Below are 13,431 nucleotides of genomic sequence, written 5' to 3'. Positions count from 1 at the left end.
CTTGCGACTTTAGATTACCCTGAACGAAACTCTGCAACATATATCCTGGACCTTCGACGTTCTATCCTGACTAGAAGACTGAAGAAATCTCCCTTGGGGTCAAGAAGTGACTCCCCTGCTTGGCAGGCACCAAAGAAGCAACTGACCGGTCTGCATCGCTGAAGCTCCCGCCGAACGCCGAAGTCTTTACATCACCAGAGGTAGATTTCCAGACTTCACTGAGGCTACCCGGAGTCCACAGCTAAGCTGAGGCCCGTGGCTATCGTGGGTGACGTGGAACCATGACCCCTGGACACTGTGAACTTTTGCAGCGACACTATCTTCCTGGTCCTCCTCGAAGTTGTGCTTTGGGCTCTATATAGCCCCAGCCTTGAGCACCTCCTGCACCGAAGATTGCTGGCCTCCACTCCACGAGTGACCAGTGGGCCAGTTTCAAGTGCGACCACTCAAGGCTCCTTTGCGATCACTAGCCCATTGGCTAGTAGGTCCCTATGAAGGCAACACCTCTTTTAATTGAGCTTTCCTGGTTGCTGCCGACGTGCCCCAACTTACCTTTGCTGGGTGAGTCCCTCAGACCTTGCTGGTCTGCACCGCAGTCTTTTCTTTGCTTTCCAGTGACTTGCCGTTGCCAAGGCTTGTTGGATCCAATCTGGTCGCCGACACTGCAGCACTCAACAGACTTCGAGGAACAGCTCGAATCCAGCTCCTGGTTGTCATCAGCACCTTCTGGACCTCGTGGCTGAAGAGTCAAGACACCCATCAACTCACCTGAAGCACCCGACATCTGTGGGCATTGGTTCATCCTGCCCTCGGTCACTGGCTAGTGACCCAGACTCTGTCCCCTCTGCTTTCAGATTCCTCCCATCCTAGATCCAGGCTTGGATCTCTTCGGACACTTCTCCTCTTCACGGCAGCAGCAGTTCTTTGCCAGCTTCCATTGTAATCGACGACGCGATCCAACACCAAAAGACACCTATGCACCCGGCTTGCCTGGGTGAGGTAACTCGAGTACTCCGGTGCTCCCGTGGGTGCTAGCCCTAGAACTTCTTAAGTCAAAAAGGGTTTGGTCCTGACTCGATTCTTAGTGTCCCTAATCTTCAAATTTCCGACCGCGACATTGCCCATAGAAGCTAACAGGAACCCGCGGTTGTGTTCACACACTGCATACAGTCCACGTGGGTACCCTGTGTCACTACCTTGGGTGGTTCCTTGGGGTACCAGCGATTCGACAGGCTCTTGGCCTTGTGTCTATTCCAGTCGTGGTTCTTATACCATTTTTTTGCTATATGGTTTGGTATGCCCCTAGGGCCCAAACGTGTATTTGCGCTATTGCTGTTGATTGCTAACTTGTAAATTAAGTACTTCGAACTCCAGTCTCATAAAGAGACAAGAGGGGTGTGTTTTATCCTAAATACATATATTTTGAATATATACCTGGTGTGGTTGCTCTTTCATTTGATCATTCAAGACTGGTAAAACAAGCTGCTTTACATTCCTTCAAGACTTAGCCTGAGGGCTGCTCTCCATAGCTACCACTAGGATAGCTTTCAATAAAGGTTGTCTTTAACAAATTCACCATAAGGGGTTGTTTGGACTGATACAAGGTGCCCACTAGAACTAGTGGACAGCATATATCAGGCCACCTTCTCACACCATGTGCCAATTTTTAAGCCAAATAATGGTGTGAAGCCCTTCATTTGTCGCCATATAATGAGCTGGCATATCTTCGGGGTGCCTCTTTGCCCACTCTAGAAGGTATATCCACATTTCCTTGAATCATATCTCTTATTGCTTTAAAGCATCTCATTTTTCAAATTTTTTTCTGAACAATTTTAATTCAATTAAAATGTAATACATTTCAAGTTGTGTAACAATTCGAACTAATTGACGAGTGCAGCCAATCCCAGCACTGCATTACACCAAGCACACTCTGACATCACTCTTGCTCCTTGCAGCAGTTCACCCTCCTTAATAATTCCTCACACACTCTCTCGTTCATTCTAATTATATGAAAAACAGCAAAGAAAAATTGTCTGCTTCACTTAAAGAATCAATAGAATTCAATCAACTGAAGAACTCACACTTTCGCAAATGACACCTCAACCAGCGGAGAATCACTTAAATCAGTATAGTTTCACTTCTGTGGAAAAAGGTTCACCACACTAACAGCAACTGTACCTTGCACACAAAAGTTTTGTGTCTCAATTGAGGCATTAAAGACGTCTCACAACAAACCCCACAAACCTTAGCAGACGAATACAACATGGTGTGTTCTGCACCTTTATTATGTATACCGCTATCTGAGGTCACGTTGGACTCGATAACAACTTCAACAACAACAACAACAACAACAACATAACACCGCATTCACACAGCTCTCACAACATCTCTGCCAGACATCACACAATCAACATTTTACTGCACGCTAAGCACATTCCTCATGCACACAACCCTACTAATACTCGCTCCTACTCTGCTGCTGCTTTTGATGTATGCCACTGGAACTCCATCTCTTCTCGAAGTCTTGCTCCTGGATTAAGGCCACTGGGCTTTAGGTTGGGGCCACTAGGGTTGGGTCTACTGTTCTAGGTTAGATTCTATCTCCCTCTACTTCAAGTACAAACCATCCACTGCTACCAACTATAAAACTTGGGCCCACTTAAACATTCTCACTTAACCAAATGGTCTTTTTAGTTGCTTGAGAGGTAAGAGGGAAGAAACAATCACATTTAAATCTCATCACATTGTAACCAATTCAACTACACAACAACTATCCAACTAAAATTGAGTTTAGTAAGATTTAATTATAAATTCAAAAATAGATTGCCATAGATAAGTATCCACATCACCATATGGAAACATAGAAGAAATAGAATGGGTCCAAATTTCCTGAAGAGATTTACCTTTTATACCAAAAAGCATACAATTAGTTCTGTTATAACGATGCAAGTAATAAGGTAAAAGAATTGAACATTACATTGCATGAATTGATTTTCAACGGTAAGCATGAGAACACTTTATTTCCCTACACTACCCTAAAAAGGACAACCCTACACTAAGGAACATTGAGTAAGAATGAAAGATATAAAGGTAGAAGATCTCAAACTAAGAGTCATATAGCATGAAGCCACAAAAAAGCAGAAGAAAGAGGTCGGAGCCTCATGAAGTTCCAAGAGGTCTCTCTGCCCTTTATTAAGTTACAGCAAAAAATATTAGTTGCATTCAAGGTAAATCACACTATTAATGCCAATAGCTTTCCACGATTTCAGCACAAATTGGCTACTGTCACCATCTTTCCCACATCGACAAGTTGCTGCTTCATTCGTCCTTGGCCATTCTTCTCCTCCTCCATGAGTACTCGCCTCCTTGCTCGTTACCGCGTTTCTCATTGCCAAATTACCATCTTCATATACCTCGCTATCTCACTAAAACACAAACCATTCTTTTACTAACTAATGAAGCTTTTTCCACACCTGCAGTCAAAATAAAAAATATAAGCACAAACATTATACATTGAAGGTTAAATAAGAATTAGATGTTAGAGTTAGACTTTAGGGAGAACTTATACTGAAACTGTTCTCAAGGGCTAAAAATCACGTCAGTTTAATAGCGCAGCTGGTTAGAATGGCGTTTACATTTCTAAACACACAACAAATGTAGTTTCTTTAACGCATGAATAAATTGCAAATTATCAATGTGAAGATATAATTTCAAAATACATTAGTATGAATATATTTCTTGTTACCCGTATAAATGCCTACACATACACCTTATTTCATTAGCTTCACAGTAAGACACATTATAGGCTTTAATTTATCTTTAAGATATAAATATGTGAATGTTACAACAACCTTTATTAGTTACATTTCAATGCACACAATTTATAAGTCCCATTAGTTTCATGTGGTATACTTTAAATATACAATACCCCATCTTGCCTAGTAAAGTTAGTCACACAGAATATATTTGAGCAATGACTACGCATAATTATGATGCACTCGTATGGTATCTTGGGGTGAGATCATAATTACGCTGCTCCACCTCTTTCACCAATTAACCTCTTTACTCCTCACACCTCATATTTGCCATCTCCTCTCCTATGCTAATTCTGTTCCCTTTACTTCATATGTTACTCCCCTGTGCCTGTGGTGCTGTCACTTTCTACAGCTCTACGTTTTTCTGTCATCTCTATATTCTCTCTCTTTATCTTATCTCTCTCTCTGTGCCTTTCTTTCCCTATTTCAACATACCATCTCCACCCCACATATCTCTTTACCTCCCTTTATACATTTATCTACCTCACCTCTCTGTCTCTACCTCTCCCTCTCTACCTCACAACTCTCTCTCTTCTTCACCCTCTCTCCAGCTCTCTGTCACCCTTACCTTTCTTCCTCCACACTGTCACTGTTTCCCTATTTTATCTTTTTTGTCTTTACCTCTTCTCTGGCTACCAGTCACAGCTCCCTGTAACTTATTTCCTGTCTCAATACTCCCTTTATCTGCCCTTTCTTTCTATATCTCTTCTCATTTTGCCCCTCATTTTAACTCATCAGTGGCTTTCACTTGCATCTCTCTATACACCTATCACTAACTCTCTCCCAGTCCACCTCTACCTCTCTTTATCAACCAATCTTAAAATCTTACCTCTCTCCGCACCTCACCCCTTAATGTACTTCACGTCTTTCCTACCATTTTCTTCTGACAATCTCTAGCTATCTCTGCTTCTCTCTAAAACCTTACCTTTTTTCTTTATATCCCTTTCTCTGTTTCTCCTGCTACCTTTTTGTATCTTTTTTTTCTAAACCACCTCATCTTTCTCTTATTGCCTTAGGTCTCTGTAAACCCCACCTACCTCTCTATCTTTCTTCTCGCTGTATCTCACCTCTCTCTTTAAATCATTGTCCATATGTCTGTGTTTCTCCTGTTTCCCGCCATCTCCCATTCCGCTTACTCAGCTGAGCCGTCTGTCACTGTCTGGCCAGAGAAATGGGCTCATAAAAACATTAGAAGAGGGACAAGGCAGGGGAAGATGGATTGGTGAGCAGTGTTCAGAGCAGTGTTTTGATTTCCACTGGATTTGAGAAGGAAATGTTTTGTGATTGCATAGGCAATATATCTATAATATCAAGCACAGGTGCTCTCTTTTAATATTATGTACTATCCCACTAAACATCCATCTAGTCACCCCTACTGTGTCTTTGCTACAATTGGAAGAACAGGCGGGTTAGACACTGAGGGCCAGATGTATGACCCTCAGTATTAGCGACTCGCAATTGGCCTTCTTTTTTTGTGACTCACAAATTGGGAGTCGCAAACAATGATGCACAACAGTGTCTAAGACACTGTTTACGATTCCCAAATGGGTCACAAAAAACCTTCATCATTAATATTCATGAGGCAGGTCGGACTTTGCGACTCATTATGAAAGGCCGGAACTCACAGGGATGGTGGCCTGCTGGGGGCAGCAGACACCCATGTCTGTGACTGATTTTTCAAAAAAAGTTTTTTTGAATGCAGCCTGTTTTCCTTAAAGGAAAATGGGATGCATTTTAAAAAAAATGAAACATTTCAGTTTCATTTTTTAAGAACAGGCAGTGATTCGTGAGACCACTGCCTACTCTAAAAAAAATATTTTTGCTGCCAATCACAAACGGGAAGGGGTCCCTTGGGGACCCATTCCTGTTTGCGACTGGCTTACCACCAATTTGAAATTGGTGGTCAATGTGATTGTTTTGCTACCACATTTGCTGTCGCAAAACAATCTTACATCCCCCTGCGACTCGCTATTAGGAAGGGATGCCCTTGGCATACCCTTTCCTATTAGCGACTCGCAAAATAGGTATGGTACATGCTACAACCCTTTTAGTGGTCTCAAATAGGCAGATTTTCCTTTTGTGACTGGTAAGAACAGTTGTACGTCTGGCCCTTATTCCCTTGTAAAATTTTGCTTTTGCGAAACAAAATAAAATCCAGACTTAAGCGCAAAAAGAAATGGCTTTACCAGTGGTTATTCAAACATTCTTTTGGTACTATTGGGCTCTCAGACACTGAGCAGCTTGGATTTGTTTGCTTACCACAGTTTCTGAAAGTTTAGCTCATTAGTTGCTGAGAGACACAACAGCTACTGTCGTTATTCTGAGCTTTACAATGGCTTTATCGAAGTTAGTGTATGTTTTCATATCTTAGTATGATCGGGACAATCCACCTTGAAAATGTACATAGGAATTACATTTTGAGGGGTAACTGGTGGGTTTTATTGCTGTTTTTATTTCTACCTCAATATTTTTCAATATTTTTTTTGCCATATTATTCACATGATAGAAATGCAAGCGAGGTAAAGAAATGAGTGTAAATTCGCTGAAAACGAGCACCCAACTCCAACATTTGAATTAAGTAAGTCTTCCCGAACTTTGATGTGTTGTGCAAGATCCATTACATGCCTGCAGGGCTTGTACTCTGCCATTGTTCAAATAACGAGAATGTCCAGATTCTTGCACCATGATTGACTGCATATCTCATTTGAAAACAAACAAACTATGTCACCATGACATGGGGGTAGAAAATATTACTAGAAAAAAACAGATCGTCTCTTCTGCAATGGCGGAGGAACGTCGCCCCACTGGTCAGAGCCAGCAGCTAAAAAAAAAAACAATATTTAATTATCGCTTTATTTTTAAGCAGCTGGCACAGCCACCATGTGCAGGGAGGGGCAGGGCCAGGGCATGAGAGGGGAGAGGAGCAGTGCAATGTGCACTCTCTAAGTAAGCATGTGTGTTTGACCGGCTGTCTCAGGCTGACCAAAACACACATACACATTAGGTTTCTCTAACCTGGCTTAATTGAAAATCCAGGCTGGAGAAACCCCATAGACTCCCTGACCTGAGCAGAGTATATTTCCAGCCCACTCAGGCCAATCCTTAAGCTGCTCTATCAGCGGGAGAGTGGCGTGGGGATTGGACAGGGAATCTGTGACGTGATCCCAGTGTCTGCTAGAACCAGGAAGAACCAGCACTAAGGCATGATACGGTAGGTGGCCGGCAGCAGGTAAGTTGAACTTTTTATTATTGTTACACTCCTTCCCCCCGTGCTCATCCTGCACCACCTCACCGGTCCCACCACTTTATTAATGTGGTGGCCACTGCTGGAAAAAAAAATCGCACTCCAGTCTATCCTGAAAAGTTGATTATGTATTTCAATACCCTTTTAATCACTTCAGTGTACCACTGTTTTCATCACTGCGACCCCCTTTCTTGTGCATTGTGGTAGGGTTGAAGTGGAATTTATGACACTGGCAATATTTCAGGAGTCAATATTGTGGTCCTAAAAATAGAGCTTAATATTTCTGGTGTTAGTAACGTGACATACAACCTTAAAGGATGACTCTTCCACTTAAAATGTAGAATATGGTTGTTGGACTTGGCCCTTTTTGCAGGGTCATCCCTGAACTTTTTGCCTTCCTACTGTATTTTCTCTGACCTGTTTTTGTTGGTTTTATGATTCTGGGAACTTTACCACTGCTGATCAGTGCTAAAGTGCATATGCTCTCCCTATTGAAAATTGATGTATGGATTAGTGACTCCATGATTGGCTTATTTGATTTGCTGTCAGACCCTAGTACAGTGCACCGCGTGTTCCCAGGGCATGTAAATCAAATGCTGCTGGGGGGGCTTGCAGCTCTGGTTGTGCCACCCTCCGGAGCAGCGTGGAAAGTGTGTCTCAGGCCTGCCATCGCAGAGCCTGTGTGCAGTCTGGTACTGCCTTGTCAACTTGGTAAGTGCACCCACTTACCGGTCTCCAAACCTTCCCTTTGCTGCATGTTAGTCACCCCTAAAGTAGGCCTGTGGGCAGGGTGCATTGTAAGTAAGAGGTAGGACATGCCCTGATGTGTGTGTCATGTCCAGATAGTGAATTACAGCCATTTTCGTTTTTCACTATTGCAAGGCTACCTGCTCCCATAGGCCAGAATGGGTAGTTTGATTATAACAACTTATAATCCTAACTGACCCAGGGAACATGGTAGAAAACAAATTTAGTATGCCTGAACTAAGAATGATAATATACTTCTTTTAGTGATGTTGGTTTTAACATTCTGTGTTTGAAAATACCACTTTTAGAAAGTAGGTATTTTCTTGCCTAACCATCCTGCCTGCCTCTGCTAGTTTGTGTATTGTATGTCTGGTTTGTGAGTGACAGGGGCTGGGGTGGCTCCAGGAGACAGGGTGAGTCAGCACTAGGCTGAATAGACCTATCTGCATTGGGAGTGGTGGGAGGAGTAGCACCTGGACCTGAATAGGGTCCTGCCTGCTTTCCACAATGCTGGATCCCCCTCCTGTTTTGAGTCTAATGACCCTGGCCCACACTCTCAATGGAAGAAGTTGAGCACCGGCAGCATGCACCCAGAATCCGTTTGAACTAGGTACAGGCCTCTCTACCTTCAGAGACAAAGGATTTATGGGTGCAAAAGGGCTTAGACCTGGCATATCATATCTTTCCAATTCCTAAACACACGCGCCGACATTTCTAGCGAGGGCGCGTCTTGCTTTTCTCTTTACTTTCCAAACAGAATGCGGCAAAGGAATACGTGCATCCTGACACGTGTATTCAATCAACCAGCCGACGGCGGGTCTCCAATTAATGAGCCCGCGAACACCGGCAACAAGCTGAGTACTTAAGCATCTGCCCGGCTCCACAAAGTCAGCGTCGGAGCTCCATGGCTGCCACAGCAGTTACAAAGCAGGGCACCAGACCTTGATGAAGGAAGTGGGATTCTCTCTCATGGGGCCTCTCTATACCTTTACTCTCTCAAAGGCCCGCTGCTGGCAGATGCACTACGCCGAGCAGGCAGTTACTTTTTAAACCAATTTTTGTCTTTTTCTCTCTGTCACATAGAGTGTGACTACTGGTCGGGCCCCCACATGGAACTCATGGGGCATTTCTCAATAATGATCTGAGTAAGTTTCCATGTTGCCATGCCTGTTCATGTACTTTCTATGCACATTTAACTACGAATTTTGATTATCACTGGATAATGCATATGATTCAGGCGTTAGTTATAACTTATCACTCAACGCCACGTTCCGTACTCACTCCGCCATTACCCGCACAGAGCACGGACACACCGCTTCTCAAAACACCTACCACTGTGTAATACTTCAACATTTTAAATGTGTTACTGTTTGTATGTTTGTACTGTCTTTTTTCTCCACAGGAATGTTCCGTTAGAGGAAAATTTCCTCTACCCTATAGTACACCTTAGCACGTGCATCACATAATTGGTCTTCTAAACACATTTTTTTTAGACCACGCACCTTGCACTACACATAGGTCCTGAAGAAAGCCATATCAATAAAGGGAGCATGGCTGAAACATGTTGACTGACTAGGATACTGGAGTTACCTTAGATCTCCCGCAATATCCACCTCTCGTTTTTATCCACTGCCAAGGGCCCACATATTAAAATAGTCATTTTTTTGTCCAGTGGAATACCTAGGACAGTCCTTTTAACATCCACTCACCCACTATTACTGCACTCTCACGTTACAATACCCGCCTTGCTGTATCCAGGCGTCGTAGCACACCCGAGGTGCACTCGGCACCTTAAGTGTGGCCTTATGATGAAGCATTTCACCAACTAGGTTGGTGAGTGAGGGCTTTTTTCAAAACGTAATGTGTTTTCCTCTCAACACATACAAACGCTAGGAGCACCTACTCCAGAGCTAGTTCCATTTGATTTCCACATACATACTAGGGGAAGTGAACTGGCTCCAGTACCTTTCCTCGCTCTCCCATTGATACTTATTATAAAAAGGGGGACCCAGACCCCAGGACTTTAGATCACTTCTGTAAATCAAGATGACCCTTTGCTGAGGAGAAGAACCGTGGAACTGAAGGAGGAGACTGCCCCTATGCTGCGTGTTGTTGGGGTTGGCCTGCAGTGGTTGCTTTATTGCCAAAGAAAGAAGAAAAGGACTGCGTGTGCTTTCATCATCTTGAAAAAGATCTCCTAGGGCTTGAACTTGAGCTTGCCTCCTGCCTGAAGTCTCAGGGATACAAGACTTCACCCCTTCTGTCTGCCTGCATCTAGAGCTGCAGTTCTAGCTGCTACAGGAGGAAAGCGCAACATCGATGCCAGCGAGCAATGCCGTAATCTACCGGAAGCCATGAGCGCAGCTCCGACTTGTGCCATGGGCCTGATGCTGGCTGCTGTGCCGCATCGACTCCGAAGCCGACATCGTCATCGCGGAGTCGATCATCGATGTGAGTGAACAAGAAGCCATTGACAACGCAACATCGTAAGGAATTGTGGTTTTGGCGCCATCGTGACGTCACCTCCCCGACGCAGTAAGGAACCATCGTCTCAACTCCCCTGCGCTGCAGTAAGGGACCGAGTCTACACCTCCCCTGGGTCGTAAGGAACCGACGCCGCACTGCACCAACGAAGCCGCACCTCCCCAACGCCGTGAGCTGTCTTTGTTTTTCATCGCTTTTCCAAGGTACTGTTCTTTGGAGGTCCATTTGACTCCTGGCCAGAAGCCGCTCACCTCGCGGTGGGAGCCGTACTTTGGGATTTCTCCTGTCACGAAATCGTGATAACTCCAGGTGGACTTATTTGTTGCTAAAGACTGAACTTAAGTGAATAACCTATTTTTGAGCATATCTTGAGTACCGTATTGTGGATTTTTGTCGTTTGAGTCTTGTGTTAAGTCTATAAAAAAAGACTTATTTTTATAACATAACCTGTGTGGTGTCCATCTGTAGTGTTGTCACTGTATTGCTGTATGTGTTCACAAATGCTTTACACACTGTCTCTGAGATAAGCCTGTCTGCTCATGCCAAGCTACCAAGAGGGTGAGCAGAGGTTATCTAGTAGTGTATCCCCCTTTCCCTGACTAGAAGCAAGGGTCCATATTTGGACAAAGATGTATGCCATTGCCAACTAGAGACCCCCAGTTCTGACAATGGTCTATTTTGAAGTTACTGTTTAGAAACCTTTATTGCTAAAACTGGATTCAAAGCAAGGTTATTCAATGCTCTGACGTAAGAGTAGTGACCAAATTAACTTTGTGTTTCACTGCTCTGATAGACCAGTAACAAAACACTGCACTCAAACAAAGTCAGTGCTCTGGGAACAGTGATATACTCCTGAGACCTAAGGATAGTGGAGAAATGTCAGTTCCTGGCAGCTGCCTCGCCAACCTTCTCCTTCCACTCCCGGGTCTCTGCAGACCTGAAGGTCTAAGAGGAATGCAGGTGAAAATCTTGCACAACAACCCACTGCCTGCTCTGTCAGCGAAAGGTCTGGTGAGGAGCAGAAGGAAGATTCAAGAGGTGGAAATGTACCGTTTGGTGACTGACTCTTGTGTGGAGAAAGGAACCAATTTTCACACATCTATGGGTTTGTGATGCCTGAAAAATCAAGTGCATTTAAGTCGTTATGTACAGACTGAGGGTAGTGCTGTGGCAGGTAGAACCATGGTGTCCATGAATCCCCTAACACTCATCTACCCTTTGGCTGCTAATCTAAAAAGAGGAAGTGGATTGTGGTGGTCCATCCATGAAACAGGCCATCACCAAAATGCTGTCTGACAGAAAAATGGTGCTCTAAATTTTGCCGCAAAAGTATTGCGTAATTGTTGTTTACAATAGAAAATCTACCCTGAATACAGTGATAATTTTGCAAAAAATATTTAGGGCACAACGATATTCTGGTATACAATCATAACATAAAATTGTAGATGGGCAGTTGGGCAGTCAGGAAGGTAACGTATTACACTTAGGGTTGCCAAAGTTAAATATGGGCAGCCCAAGGTTCACTCTCAATGTCTATTTGATGTCATTTGGGATCCCTTAGTGGAAAACAATTCTGTTATGTACTGCTACCGGACTGCTGGCACATGCATCCAAGCTTTTTGCGATCGCAAACGGTGCGATTCGCGAAAATGGGCCGTTTGCGATCGCAAAATTAGTTTTTGCGATGCATTAAAGGTCATGGCCCTCACAATTTGAGAATTCGCAATTAATTGCGAGTTCTCAAATTGCGATTGCATTTAAGGAATCGCATTTTGCGATTCCTTAAATGCATTGCAAGAACCACTTTGAAGTAGCGATTTCGCTACTAGGGGGCGCAAATTACCATGAAGTTGAACTTCATGGTAATTTGCAAAAACTTTGAAAAATGCACTGAAGTGCATTTTTCAAAGTTGTAGGTTACACACATACATGTCCTTGGGACATGTGTGTGCGCAACATTTGTGCACAGATCAATTTCAGGGTTGCAACAGGGTGTCCTTTTGACACCCTTGCACCCTTGAAATTGCATGAGCAATTTGCGAGTACCAATTGGTACTCACAAATTGCGCTTGCAATTTCCCATTCATTCCTATGGACCTACAGGCCCATGGGAATGAATAGGAAGCTATTCCTTATTTGCGACTCTCTATTTGCGAGTCGCAAATAAGGAATGTGTAGGAATCGTTATTATTATAGCGATTCCTACATGCATAGGATTTTGCAAGTCCTTAATTTGGGTTCCTTAATATTCGCAATTAAGGACTCGCAAAATCCTAGCATGATGCATGTGCCCGAATGTTTTTAAATTGCTAATCATCATAGCAAATCTCTGGCAATGAAACAAAAATGTGGGATGTAAGAACCTGGATTATTATTTGTGGTAGTTGGATGCCGCCTAAAGGAAAATTAGCACTGTCCTGTCAGGGTGAACCCCATAAGTTACTAAATAAACTTGTCTTCAACCCCCTGGTAGCTGTGGCACAGATCAGACAGGCTTAACTGAGGGCAATTAGTAAAGTGTTTATGCAGTAGCAAAACAGTAATAAATGCAAACAGCTAAACAATAAAAATCCCAAACTGAATTAGAAAAATAGAGTACATTTTAATAAACAAATTGACTCCAAAGTGACAAAAATCCAATAAGGGGAACAGGAATATGAGTTTTTAAAGTTTTAAGTGAAATTTGTGGATCTAAAAATCGCTAAGTGCCAGTGATAGTCAATGAGCATGGTGACCTGAACAATGACCTACTTCGACTGCAATGGATCATGTGTTGTGATACATAAAGTGTGATGGTCCGGTCAAATATTTCACCTTCAAACTTAGTCTGCAGAATAGAAGTTAGAATATCTCAGCAGGCCGAGTCAGCAGGCTGTATCTGGGAAGGATTCACCAAAGTCATATAGATCTTGAGCGAGGTCTCGCTGAAGCCATTGATTTTGGGAGGAAAAGTCAAATTTGTACCCAGATTGCTTGTCATGTCAGTTGGATCCCTTTGGTGCCTTCTCTGTCTCAAGAGTTACATCCTTGGGAGTTAGTTTCTGATAGGGAGCTTGGATTTCTCCAGTGGGACAAGACGGCAGGATGTTTCCAAAGAGGGCACCATGGAATCACATAACTCCTTGCCAAGGGCAGCAGAAA

Source organism: Triturus cristatus, chromosome 10 (assembly GCF_964204655.1).
Source record: "Triturus cristatus chromosome 10, aTriCri1.1, whole genome shotgun sequence".
In the NCBI taxonomy this organism is placed as follows: domain Eukaryota; kingdom Metazoa; phylum Chordata; class Amphibia; order Caudata; family Salamandridae; genus Triturus; species Triturus cristatus.
This window is presented reverse-complemented; position numbering follows the sequence as displayed.